Source organism: Crocuta crocuta, unplaced genomic scaffold (assembly GCF_008692635.1).
Source record: "Crocuta crocuta isolate KB4526 unplaced genomic scaffold, BGI_CrCroc_1.0 scaffold147, whole genome shotgun sequence".
NCBI lineage: Eukaryota > Metazoa > Chordata > Mammalia > Carnivora > Hyaenidae > Crocuta > Crocuta crocuta.
This window is the reverse complement of record NW_027532594.1, coordinates 8410138-8423928: the sequence shown is the minus strand read 5'-3', so window position 1 is coordinate 8423928 and position 13791 is coordinate 8410138. Positions and strand designations below refer to the sequence as shown.

Here is a 13791-nt window from a genome sequence, read left to right as displayed (position 1 = left end):
GAAAGAGTTAATTTTTTCAGGAAAGGTGATATTTACCCCCTACATCAGCCACACTGTTCATTCTCCATGAGGACACAGGAATTTCCTCAAAGAGTAATCAAATATCTGCTTCCTAAGAGACAGACGTGCCATAATGCTTCTGGAAAATTTACCCACTGGGCACTTGTCACACATATTCGGAGGCCATCAATTCTTGCCATCAGGTGGTGAGCAGAAAGACCAACAACAAAAGTGACTTAGAATGTCATGGCATTCTTGGGGCACCTGGGTGGCTCAGTTGGTTAAACATTAGACTCTTGATTTTGTCTCAGGTCATGATCTCACGGTTTGTGAGATCAAGCCCCACACTGTTAGCGGGGAGCCTGTTTGGGATTCTCTCTCTGCCCCTCCTCTGCTTGTATGCTTTCTCTCTCTCTCTCTCTCTCTCTCTCACACACACACACACACACACACACACACACACTTTCTTTCTCTCAAAATTACTAAAATAAACTTTAAAAGAAAATAAAATATCATGGCATTCTGTTGTCTCTTGAGGTGACCAAAGTTTTAGCCTCCCTCTATTTATTCGTGTGTTTCCAGGGAAGCTTTTACATTGTAAGAACAGAGAATACATTCTAGTAAAGTAGTATTCTGGAAGGTAGACTTATGTTGAACGTCTCTGTGGATTTTATTTTAAGAAATACAAAATAAAGAGCAAGAACACAGACATTTTTAGAAGAATAGTGCACAAGAGAAAGCAGAGAATTCAACAGGGGACACATTTTTTAATGACTCACAAACTTCAGAAAGGTCACAAAAAACATCCAATAAATGTGTGGTTGTTCAGGCAGGAAATTAAAGGCCTGAAAGGGTTCATCTACAATTGGACAACACCAGTATGGCTGTATTGACCATGCTGGAGGGAGGAATGTGCCCTAACTGCTGGTTGTGGGTATGCTCTAATACATGTGAAGGTGCCACCTGCCCTTAGATTAGTTTCACCGAAAGGGCAATGATTTGCCTAATACATTGGATTTATTCCAGCAAGAATACTGACATGGATATGGGTAAAATGACAGAGGCGTGGGTGGTGAAGTAGACTCAAAATTTAGGTAGAAGTTAGGTGATAACAATTTCATAAACTTCCAAATAGAGATAATGTGTGCGTTCTTTTGTGTTTTCTGTAATCTCACACATTGTATTGTTGCCCAGTAAAGTTCAACAATATTTTCCCAAGAGTGACTTTGTCCTTAGGTTCAAGGTAATTTTAATTTGAATGCAACTTCTGACATAGTACCCAGTCTCTCAAGAAACCAAATTCCATTTGCTTGATAAAATAAAAACATATCGCTCTATCTTGAGAAAAAAGTAATGCCACTGTGCTGAGTGGCAAAGTCTTATAATTATTAAAATGGTAACTAACAAGGGGTGCCCACATGGCTCAGTCAGTTAAATGTCTAAATTCAGCTCAGGTCACAATCTCGTGGTCTGTGAGTTCGAGCTCCATGTTGGGCTCTGTGCTGACTGTTCAGAGCCTGGAGCCTGCTTTGGTCTCTGTGTCTCCTTCTCTCTCTCTCTCTCTCTCTCTTTCTGTCTCAAAAATAAATAAACATTAAAACAAATTTTGAATCATTTTTGAATAATCAAATGAAAATAATAAACTGCTAAAAATCCTATTTTCTAAAGTGAATAAAAACTATGGGCCAAAAAATAAACAATGTTAATTTATTTGTTTTTCGGGTGGAGAAACGGGCACCCTCCTACACTATTGGTGGGAATGCAAACTGGTGCAGCCACTCTGGAAAACAGCGTGGAAGTTCCTCAAAAAATTAAAAATAGAATTATCCTATGACCCAGCAATAGCACTATAAGGGGTTTACCCAAGGGATACAGGAGTGCTGATGCATAGGGGCACATGCATCCCAATGTTTACAGCAGCACTTTCAACAATAGCCAAATTATGGGAAGAGCCTAAATGTCCATCAACTGACGAATGGATCAAGAAAATGTGGTTTATATATACAATGGAAGACTACTTGGCAATGAGAAAGAATGAAACCATGACATTTGCAGCAATGTGGATGGAACTGGAAGGTCTTGTGCTGAATGAAATAAGTCAGTCAGAGAAGGACAGATGTCATATGTTTTCACTCATATGTGGATCTTGAGAAAGTTAACAGAAGACCTTGGGGGAAGGAAGGGGAAAAAATAGTTACAAACAGAGAGAGAGGGAGGCAAACAACAAGAGAATCTTAAATACATAGAACAAACTGAGGATGGATGGGGGAGTGAGGGAAAGGAGAAAATGGATTATGGGCATTGAGGTCACTTGCTGGGATGAGCACTGGGTGTTGTATGTTAGCGATGAACCACGGAAATCTACCCCAAAACCCAAGAGCACACTTTACACACTGTAAGTTAGCCAATTTGACAATAAATTATACTTTAAAAAAAATAAACAATGTTAATTTACCTTTTCAATGGAAACTTTGAATGGCATTTTGGTATTTTAAAGAGCAGAGTTTATCTTATCCAGCACTTGAATGCCAATAAGAAAACGTGGAACTGGCTCTCTGTCCTTTCCAATTTTTATCTTTCCCCCTGACAGGTGTACTCATGCCTTTGCTCTCTATAGTAATTTGCTGGGGCTTCCATAGCAGAACCCCACAGATGAGGGGACTTAAACAACAGAAGTTTATTTTCTCATAATTCTAGAAGGCAAAAATTAAGATCAAGGTGTCAACAAGTTCGATTTCTTCTAAGACCTCTCCCTTTATTATCCAGATGGCCATGTTCTCTCTGTGTCCTCACATGATTGTCCCTGTTGGTGTTGTCAGTGCTCCAATCTCCTCCTCTTATGAAGACACCAAACATACTGGATTAAGACTCTCCCGCAAAATTTCATTTGAATTCAATTACCTTTTAAAAGGCGCTGTCTTGAAGATAGTCATATTCTGAGGTACTGGAGGGATATGACTTCAGCATTTGAATTTTGGGTGGTGGGGATACAATTCGACCAATAGCAATCTCCAATAACATTCTCCTGTTTATTATCTTTGATTATAATGTCCTCATTTTTATTTCATGGTAAATATTGTTGCTGCTTTATTGCTTATAATAAAGCACAAACTTTTACAATAAAATGCGATTTGGTTTGGCAATGGACAGTTTGATAACTATTAGAAATGTTTCCTTTCTGTCTCTAAATTATTATTTAATTCTTCTCCTTGATGAACATCCCTTTTAATAATATAATAGAAGGAAGGGCACCTGGGTGGCTCAGTTGGTTATGCAACCAACTTTGGCTCAGGTCATGATCTCATGGTTCGTGGGTTCAAGCCCCATATCGGGCTCTGTGCTGACAGCTTGGAGCTGGAGCCTGCTTCAGATTCTGTGTCTCCCTCTCTCTCTACCCCTCTTCTGCTCATTCTCTGCCTCTCTCTGTCTCTCTAAAATAAATAAATGTTAGAAAAATTTTAAAAATAATAAGTTTTAAGGTATTACTTCTTGTATTAAGCATCTAATATTTTCAAATGACCTACCTTTTTAATTTTGTAGACTATCTTCCAAGATTTTTGTTATTTTATATAAAATATTTGTTTTTGATATATATAAAATAGAAAATCATTAGAAAGCATAAAATGGGGGTAAAGAAAATAGTAGTTTCCAATCAAAGTGGGATAAAGAGGAAGAGAGATAAAGAAATAGCCAGAAATGATGAAAGGAAATGCAGTTGGTGGAGATGTCCAGTTCTCCTGAGGCTTGCTGGAATATGGCAGAATGACAGCCTACAGCTCTGTGTGACACAGCTGGCACTGCTAACTTAGAAGCAGAGTGGTGATTTTGACCCTTCAGCATAATGGCAGTGAAGTTAATTTAAAAAAAAATCAACTGACACATTAAACATTCATTTCATCTAAGGTGGCTTTCTGGTGTGCAGCCATTTCTAAAAACTACAGTCTCATATTATCTTGCTCACATCCATAGATCAGATATTCATAAGTTAAAACCATGTCTAATCTGAGAAATAAGTGTGATTTTTCTCTTTTCTGAGAAAAAAAATAAAAATACATGTGTCTTTGATAGTGCCGGTTTTCCAGGACACAGCCAAAAATAAATCAGTCTCTGTTTCACTATAATTGTCACTCAACAAATGTAATATGGAAAGGGTGGAAGGTATTTCTAGGGGACTGTGTCTTAGCCTTGTGTTGAAGATTTTTTTGATGGTATTTTAATGTTGTCAGTGTCTAAAAGTGTATGTGGTTTTTACAAATATTGTTGCCATTTGTTTTTTTAATATGGACTAATTTGTTAGCTAATAAGTTTAGAGTTAAGAAAACAAAACAAACACTAAAGCACATAAATGTACTGTGTCTTAACATTTAAGTCAATTCATCACCCTATCGCTAGAATCAAAGAATAAGTTGAAATTAAGGATTCTGTGAGGCTGTAAATATCAGCTTAGAAAGCAGAAAAATATGACCCAAAACTAACAGTTTGACCATTCTTAGCAGAAAAAAAAAATTACAGTTTATTTCATGTTTATGCATTTTCAAAAACAGAATACACTTCGTTCATATGTGCATGGATGTGTAGTTTGTCTCAGTAGTAGTATTTGTAATGAAGCACACATAAAAACACATTACTATGTCTGTATTCATATAATTTTACAAATTTATTTATTCTTAATTTTAGTCCTGTTTTTTTGTAAGCTTCTCACATCAAGCTGTGAGATTGATGAATAGTCACCAAGTGTAGAAATATGTATACTGGCATTTATTCTGAGAAAGTGAATGCTCGTGCGTGTGCAAGTGTGTGAAACATGTGATTTAACCCTCAAAGTAATATATGGTATTTTGAAATTAATCGTGCAGGTGTTTTGATTACCAATAGTTCCAGCAAAGCTTTCATTTAGAATTTTATCTACAAATTATGCCACCAAAGGAAATTGCTGCCTTGTATTTTCAGATGGATATCAATCACTAAATTTGCTAAAGAGTTGCCTAACTCCGTTTTCCTACCAACGGATTTCTCTTAGTACCTTTACCGCACTGCCATTTATTTTGAGATTGGAAACTAAAGTGGTTTTCTGACTCCATTCTTTTCCACTGTAATTAAGTCTGTAGTGATTTAAATTTGAATCTCATGGCCCTAAGCAATACTAAGCAAAGTAAAATAAAACAAAATTCACAATTGCTTATTGAGCTCCCTTTTCACTCAAAGCACTGCTAGTGACTGTAAGCTATGTAAGACAAGACCTCTGTCCCTGAGGAGATTCCTCTTGGGGCTATTGTTCTTGGAAATGCTCTTCCTGAAGACTGTGCAAGGACCTTTTCTCTTAGGAGATCCCAAGCTGGTAGGAAGCCGCTGGTGCAGTGATAACACTTAATGAAGGGAGTACGGGTCTCTACTCTCCTTTCTCGGCCTGTGAAACAGGGAAGCACATCAATTAGAAATGGAAAATGAGTATTCATGGCTTCTCTTAAATGTCGCTTCCCCACCATCCCACCTCTGCCAAAGAAGAGAAGTAGCTGACCTGATTCGTGGGATTGGAAGAAGAAATGAGCCTATTCGGCTTAACCCTAGCCTGTCCATTTCTGTCAGCAGGGTGTTTCTCTGCTCCAGGCAATACTTCCAGAGATGGATCTGGAGGATATCTCACTCTGTCCAGCTGCTTGGTCCCTTGCCTATGAGACAGGAATTCTGGATCAGAGTTATCTTTTATCTGTTCTGCAGACACAAATTCTCCCTCAGGTGAATTATCTTAAATTCTAGCGGAGGTGGGGGATAGGGTGGGAACAGGAGCATCAAATGGCAGATTGTTTCCCAACATCTGAAACAGATTCTCCAGGCTAGTCTTATCAGGATTAAAGGCAATGCATTTATTTAGTTAACACATTTAATTTTAAATTTTTGGCTGGAATTTTAAAGGATAAAAGATTTTTATTGTTTTTCAACACTCATGCAACTAAGCATCCATCAACAAAAACTTAAAGTTTTTTATATAGTCTGCAATTCGTAACAAAGGCACATGCACATGGGAAGTTCCTATTAATAGATTGATTAAATTTATGTTGCAATCAGGGATCCATGTTTAATTTTTTTTATTGAATGGGAACCGCGTAACAAACATTACTTTAGTGGCCTTTGAATTTACTTATAGACATCTGTGTAAGTGCTCCAACTTTGGCCTTACCTTGAAAATTAGACAAGTATAGGACCCACAGTATCACATTAACTTTGCTGCTCAGAAGACAGCACAATTTTTAGTTGTTAATGTGTTATCCAGAAAAGCAATGTAGATTCTTTGTAGATCAACAAATTAGGTGATGTTCAAAACAAGAAAGAAAGAGAGAGAAGGAAATGCCCAAAATGATGAAACAATAGAAGTCTTCAAGTCAAAATTTGGAAACCAGCAATTTGTAGCATTCATCTGATACTTTAACTAGATTTGTTTTCAAAGGCATTTGATTTCCATGGCACTTGAAGGTATTTATCAAATCATATGGTGGTGTAATAGACAATATTTGTTTGGAGTGTGTCCTGACCTCCATCCCTATGTGTTCCTCCTGCCATTGTGCTTCTTCCTCTGCATTCACCTACCTCACATTCAAGTACCTTTGGCACTTGAAAGTGCCACTTTATAGATATGATTCACATATGACTTCCACTCTCAAGAATTCTCTGGAAAACCAATTTAGAATTACCAATCTGTCTTCCATGGCACTTTGCTGGATTTCATACTTTAAGNCCATTTCTTTGTGTCTTCTTCAATTTCCTTCATAAGTTTTCTATAGTTTTCATCATACAGATCTCCTATATCTTTGGTTAGGCTTATTCTTGGTATTTTATGGGGTTTTGTGTGTGTGTGTGCAATTGTGAATGGGATAAGCTTCTTGATTTCTCTTTCTGTTGCTTCATTATTGGTGTATAAAAATGCAACCAATTTCTGTATGTTGATTTTGTACCCTGCAACTTTGCTGAATTCATGGATCAGTTCTAGTAGGCTTCTGGTGGAGTCTGTTGGGTTTTCTATAAAGTGTAACAGAGACATAACTTTTAAAATAAGCTGACTCAGAGACAGAATTTCATATATAAAATGATTTGAAACATTTCCTTTGAGATTAACACCTGTCAGAAGATAAGGGAAGGTGTATGGATTGGAAAGAGGGAGAAGTTAAGCAAGGATCCAGTCTCAACTACAGTCTTTGAAGATCCTGTGGGGAGCTTTGGATCTGGACTAGTTCGACTTGAACTAAGATAGTCAGGATTTTGTTCTCTTACATTGATCAGTCATTTGATGTGAATAGCTTTAAGAAGGAGTAGAATCTTAGTTGAGGAAGCTGTCTTCAGCAGAGTCAATTCATGAAATGGTTGACATATGAAGGCTATTTGCCGACAATACTCCCAAAAATTGGCACAAATAAATATTCATTGAAAAACAATCTGGACAGCACAATACAGCATCCACCACAGTCTGCCCATCATGTCACTCTGACCCATTTGTTCACTTATGTTTTGGAGCAGTTCCAAAAGATTTTGTATGGGATGTCTCTTCCTGGGACTAAACATAAAAGAAGAAAGATAGTGGGGAAAAAAAATCATTCTTAACAGTACAGCATCTCAGTGCCAGGACTGATATTCATTATATCACTCCTTCACTAACCATTACAGAGTCACTTGTCATCAGCTAGGATGTCTGCTGGACTCAGTGGCTTATCTACTCACATGAACAAGACCCTTATCATGGACATTTCTGTTCCTCTCTTTGGGAACTGGAGTTTCTAAACTGGGAGAGCCCATATCTCTATGCACAAATTCCCTCAAGTGGGTCATTCTTGCCTACTAATCCTTGGTTTCCATTCCCATTAATCCTTGGTTTCCATTCCCATGAATTCTTTCTTATTTTTATTTCTGAACACAGCAACATGATGAAACTGCATGTACAGTACCAAACTGCACATCGCATCATGAGGTTGAGTCTTATTATCATAAAATATTACCTCCAAACTTGCACTTTAGCTTTATATTTAATGGGCTCAATATAGTCAATTTTCCAGTTAGTAGCTGTTGGTCTTCTGAAGAAATAGTGCCATATCAGGGACTAAGCACGTGCACAACCTTGAGAATAAACACCTCCTTAAATTTTGTACCTGAGGTTCTTCTCGATTCATTCTAATCCCAGCCTAAAAGATGAATATATTAAGATTATTTATATTGTACTACAAAGTAGATGACCAGATGGATCAACCAAAACTCTATTCATTGGAAGGATGTTTCCTTACCACTCTCTTTCAAAGCCATTCTTGGGGGGGTTTGTTTTATAGCTGCCATCCGTTTTCAGCTTGCAGTCACATTGTAAGGAAGCTCATCCACAAACTGAGTTTGGGAATTTTCTTTTTCTGCCAGGTCCTGGTAAGAAATCCTTTATAAAACACAAGTGTCAGCCACCTCTTGTCTGAAGGCAGCTTTGTGATGTTAGCCTCCTCTAGGATTGCCTCAGCTGCATGAAGCCACCTCACACCAGGTCAAACCCCTTTTTGGGGCAGCTCTCATACAATACAAGCTGATGCAGGACAGTAAAGACCTAGACAACTTGGGGCATCTCTGAAAGTTGATTTCAACTCCAAAGCTTCTATGAAGTAAATTATTCAAATAGTAACCACACATGTAGACTTCATTCCAAATGGTTATCTTGGCCTCATGATTTGGAGCTTCTTTTAACATTTTTTACAAGTCATACCTACTAGTAAAAAATTCCCTCAATTTTTGTTTGACTAAGAAATTCTTTATTGCCTTTTTACTTTTGAAAAATCATTTCACTGTATCCAGGATTCTGGGTTGGTGGATTTTTCTTTCAACAATTTAAATATTTCCCTCTAATCTCTTCTTGCTTACTTGATTTCTGAAGACAAGTTCCTGTGTAGGTAAGATTCACTTTTTTTCTCAATCTTCTTTCAAGATTCTCTCTTTTCTTTGACTTTCTGAAGATATGACTAGGCATAGTTTTGGGGGTTTTTTGGTATTTTTTTACTTGGTGTTCTCTGGGATCAGAATCTGTGGTTTGATAAGTAAATAACACTTAAATGGGGGAATAAGACATTTATTCCTTTTATAGCTGAAAACAAATGAGCCCTGTATTTTACTAACATTTTGTCTCTGCTTCAACATGCAGAGTCTCAAAACTTACATTAAAAAGTCAGTAAGAGACATTTTAAAGACAACATAGATCTTTTATGACTGTTATTTTATGTGCTCCCCCCTTTATGCTGTGTTGAAGTTGATTGTTTTCTCCTTCCTTCCTTTTTCCCTTCCCCTCTTTCCTTCTCCCCCTCTCAAAAATAAAGATGTAAATAAGACTAGGAAATGAGTTTTGCCCTTTCTATATTAGTTGCCATCATTCCTTAATAAAGTAATCTTTACTAAAATTTATGCTCCTGAGAATACTATGTGAAAATTTCTCAATAGCAACAAGATAAATTATTTTGCTCTAGTGAAGTCACCAACTATAACCTTTCTAAATTCTGACTAAGAAAACTCAACAGAATTCTTCATGAATATATGGACACTACAGGAAAATAAAACTCTATTCTTAGCACAGCAGAGAGGAATTCTTTTTCAGCTCTCACTTATTAGGCTATCAATTAATTTCTCTTTACACTCCAGGACACAGCATGGAAAAGACCTGGTAATTTCAATCAAACCTAGAAAGCAATGAGATGATCATTTCCCACTGGGGGCTTTAAACCCCCACTGTGTTCAATGTAGATCCAGTACCCTGTTGGGGGAATGCTCTTTTTGTTTCCATATTAGCTTTTAGATCACTGATCTGTGGGGTCACTAGTACCATGAACAAAATGGAATACTCGTCTACAAATGAAGGTCTTATGAAATTTATGCAAATATTAAGTTAGAAAAAAAATGTTTGTGTGTGTGTGTGTGTGTGTGTGTGTGTGTGTCTATCCATTTTCTCTCTCATTTTGGAAGTAATGACAATGGATTTCCCAAAGCTTTATAAAATGCTTTTCTAACGAATAGTCTGCTAACCTGATTTACTTTGAACACTTCCAGTAATGGAAGACTTTCCTCCTCACCATGTTGCACATTCCATGTGGACAGATTTTATAATGCTGAATGTAGATTGTTTCATTATAACTTTCATTCCTTACCCTTCTTTTGTTTACTTTTCTCCCAGCATTTCATACGGCGGCCTTTGGAAAAATGACACTTGTCATATCCAACAACCATAATACAAGACATCTCTTTCTTGAGGCAGGCATCCCCAGTAATCTCAGTGGTATTTCACACCATGACTTACTTTATCCTATCCTGTGTCCTCTGGAGATGTGGCAGTCAGCACGAGACCCAGGAATCTGTGAGATCAGTGAATAAATTTTAGATTACACACCTTATGCTCGGCCTCTTGTTTGTATTTGATGTCTACTCAAAGACTGATCACTCTCTTAGCTAAATAATACCCAGTAGCAGAGTCAGGAAAATTACAGCAGGGAGCTGAGATGATCTCTGATGCCTTACCTCTCTTAATCTACTTTATTTGAGGCCCTCATTACTGACTCATAGCATGATCTTTCTCCTGAGAATCTGGATCTTTCTCATCCATCAAAACATCCTTTCTGGTACCCTGTCTCAACAGGTACCTTATCTTCTCTGTGGAAAGGGAATTGGCGTTGAGTTAATTAGAAAGGTTTGATTGCAGACGTAGCTAGCAATGTTTTTTATCAGCATCAACCACAGAGTTGTGCATAAATCCAGCACTGTCATAAATTGCTTAAAATAAATATTTTAACCAACCTAAAATGCAAATGCGTCCAGAAAGCACTTAAAGGGTGGCTGAAGAGGTCATATTCCATATTTAGAAACACACAGGTCCGGGGCGCCTCTGTTCAGGAATGGTATATAGAAAGGACATATCTTTTCTAAACTAGTGGTATTCAAAATGTGGTCCCTGAATAGACATATTGGCAACATCTGAGGACCTAAGTAGAAATGAAGACTTGAGGCACCGCCTGACCTACTGAATCAGAATATCTAAGGATAGGTCCACAATTCCCTCCCTTCCTTAGAGTTCTGACTTCCTGTTGACATAGCATCAACTGTGGCAACCTGAAAAAAGTATATGATCTCCAGCATTGGGTGTCTGTAATATTCAAGATTTTCAATTACCTGATTTGTTAGCCTTCCTTCTAGCTTTCTCCTAAAAAATATTTTCTAGATTGCTGCTCTTGGATGCATTTTTGTTTACCATTATTTGACTTGGAATGTCAGTGGTATCTTTCCGCATCTGTTAGAAATGTATTCATTTTTCAAAACAAAACACAAAATCCCCACCTCTTTCTTGTCACTTTACTGACATTCTTAGAAACCACATGTAGGGGAAAAAAAACTTTTTCTATACCCTCATATCATGTCATTCACAACTCTTGAATTAATTGCCATGTTTTCCATGTATAATAATTAAGTGTGCTAGAAAACGGAGACCGAAGCAAAAATGTATACGCTAACAATTAGAGAGTGTGGTCACAAAGAAGTAGAAGTAAAGGGAGAAGAGATGAAGCCATGGAGGGAAAGAAGAAATTAAGTTCAAGTAGATGAATTCTTGACATGGATACTGTTTGGTGTCAAGTACAACTAATTCATTATTCTTGAGAACCATCCTCATGGAGTCCATATGAACAACTGCATCTCAGAACAACCTGCCCAGAGTGAAGAAGGAAGAAATAACTATACGCTGGATCCTGTCTTCATTGGTAAAACTTTGTTCTCTGATAGGTTAACTTCCCGTCTCTTCTCAGTGTACTTGAGCTCTTCTCCCTGTAGCTTACACCTCACCATGGACAGGAAAGCTCTGGGATACAAGGTAAGAGAAAAGCAGTGGGACAGGAAGCAAAGCAGATGTCAAGTTGTTCATATGAAGTTGGTCTGTGCCCATTTAGAGTTAGCCAACATAGTGGCACCTGGGAATCAGAGGCAGACAAAGGCCCTAGAATTATGTGATACTCGGGGGAACTAAAGTAACTCTTAATGGTGTCTGATACAAATTATGTGTATATTGTGATTTATCTGCCTATAGAAACTGCATGTTCCTTGAGGATAGTACTTGGCATTTTATATTTTGACAGCCACTACTATTTATCTCAAGTGCCATAGTTTCTTACTGAATGTGCTACAGAAGTACAAGATCATCAGAGTTTTAAAATGTTTAATAATTGCATTGCAATTAATAAATCCTCCTCTTTCTACCAGAAATGTACCATCTGGAAGTTTACTATAGGAGAAGAATTTCTTGGCTGTATATTTTCACTGTGCATTTCAAGGACCTAAAATAGTGCTTGACACATAATGGGTATTCAGTAAATATTTGTTGGATGAATGAATTTCATCAAATCCTAAAGGAAGTATTCAAGAAGTTCAGAAACATGTAGTCTTGAACATACTCATACTTCAAAGGAGCCACTAAAATTGACCATCAGAAAAGATGGACTTTGACTCTGTGATCCTGTCAGCTTCCCCTATTGCAAAATGGGAATAATAATATGATAGTGGACTACACTTGAATACAAAATTGGAAGTTCCTAGTTTAATTATGTAGGACACTGACCATACTGAACGCTGGTCTCCTAATATCCTTTAAATGTCAAATGAATTTAAGACTAGACTCTATTTTATGAGTTGTTACTAAAGTTAACATGTGGACTCCAAAGAACATTAGCCAGAGATAGACAGCTGGCAGATGTAAGAATAAAAGGAGTAAATGAGAACAGGGAGATTTTTTAAGAGCATGCAACACGTCTGCCCATTGCATTAACTGGTCACATGACCACACTTAACAGCAGGGAAGGTTGGGGAATATAGTTTCACAGTGTACCTAGAAGGAAAGGAAAAACTCTAATTAAATAATTAACTAATTTCTGCCACTAGAATTAAACAGTAGGCTTCATATTGGCTTCTTTCTATTAGTCAAGTTTGTGGGGATATATTTTTTGCAGAGAAATTCTCTGAATCCATGTGATGTCAAATATAAACCTATCTACTTGGAGAGAGGTGAGAGGAAATCTGTGTAAGTTTTCATTGCATCATTGTATGTTTCAGACATGCTCTCTTAACATGTGTGCCAGGTTTTTTTTCACATGGGCAAAAAAAAAAATCAAAAAAGACTACAAACAGGAGTTTTGGTGATTCTAGAATCTACTGTAAAACTTGTCTTATACGTGAAAGACCCTATATAGACTCCAGCTATCCACAGTGGGTGGTCAATTGGGAGATGGCTGTGGTGTCCTGGTGCTGGGGTGACCAGTCTGATTTCACAAAAGGTGACACAATGAGTCAGTTCCTACAATACTGGCTTTGGTACGTCTCCAGTGAATGCTTTGATATGTATGTATAGTATTTGATTTTTTAAACATGCTGTTAGTAATTTTGACAAATATTCCCACTTAGTACATCAACTGGTAGTGTGACAGAGGTTTAGTGATGAAATGGTAAATTAATTCATATTCCATTTGGTTAAAGAATATGAAGTAAAAATCCAGGAAGGAAGTGAAGTTGAGCTTTTCTACCTAATTGTATCTGATAAAAGAAAATCATAATCTTATTTTGTCTTAGATGAAATGATTCAAAATGATTATTTTTCTGGCATCAAATACATAGATTCGAAATAATTATATTAACGCTTAATATGTTATAATTGCTTTATATTTGAAATATTTGTAAATAATTTGAGAGGCATTTCTAAATCAACGAATTTTATGTAGAGAGGGGATGAAAATTATCTCTCCAGTACCTTACTAA

At 37.1% G+C, this 13791-nt stretch overlaps 1 long non-coding RNA gene across 1 annotated transcript; it reads right to left on the bottom strand.

Moving 5' to 3' along the window:
* Positions 1 to 4638: 4638 nt before the first annotated feature.
* Positions 4639 to 10358, bottom strand: LOC144244707 (uncharacterized). The gene is made up of 3 exons (XR_013339029.1): positions 10301 to 10358; positions 5519 to 5669; positions 4639 to 5407 (listed from the first exon to the last, which is right to left on the bottom strand). It is a non-coding gene; the product is annotated as an uncharacterized LOC144244707 (long non-coding RNA).
* Between the last annotated feature and the right edge of the window lie 3433 nt (positions 10359 to 13791).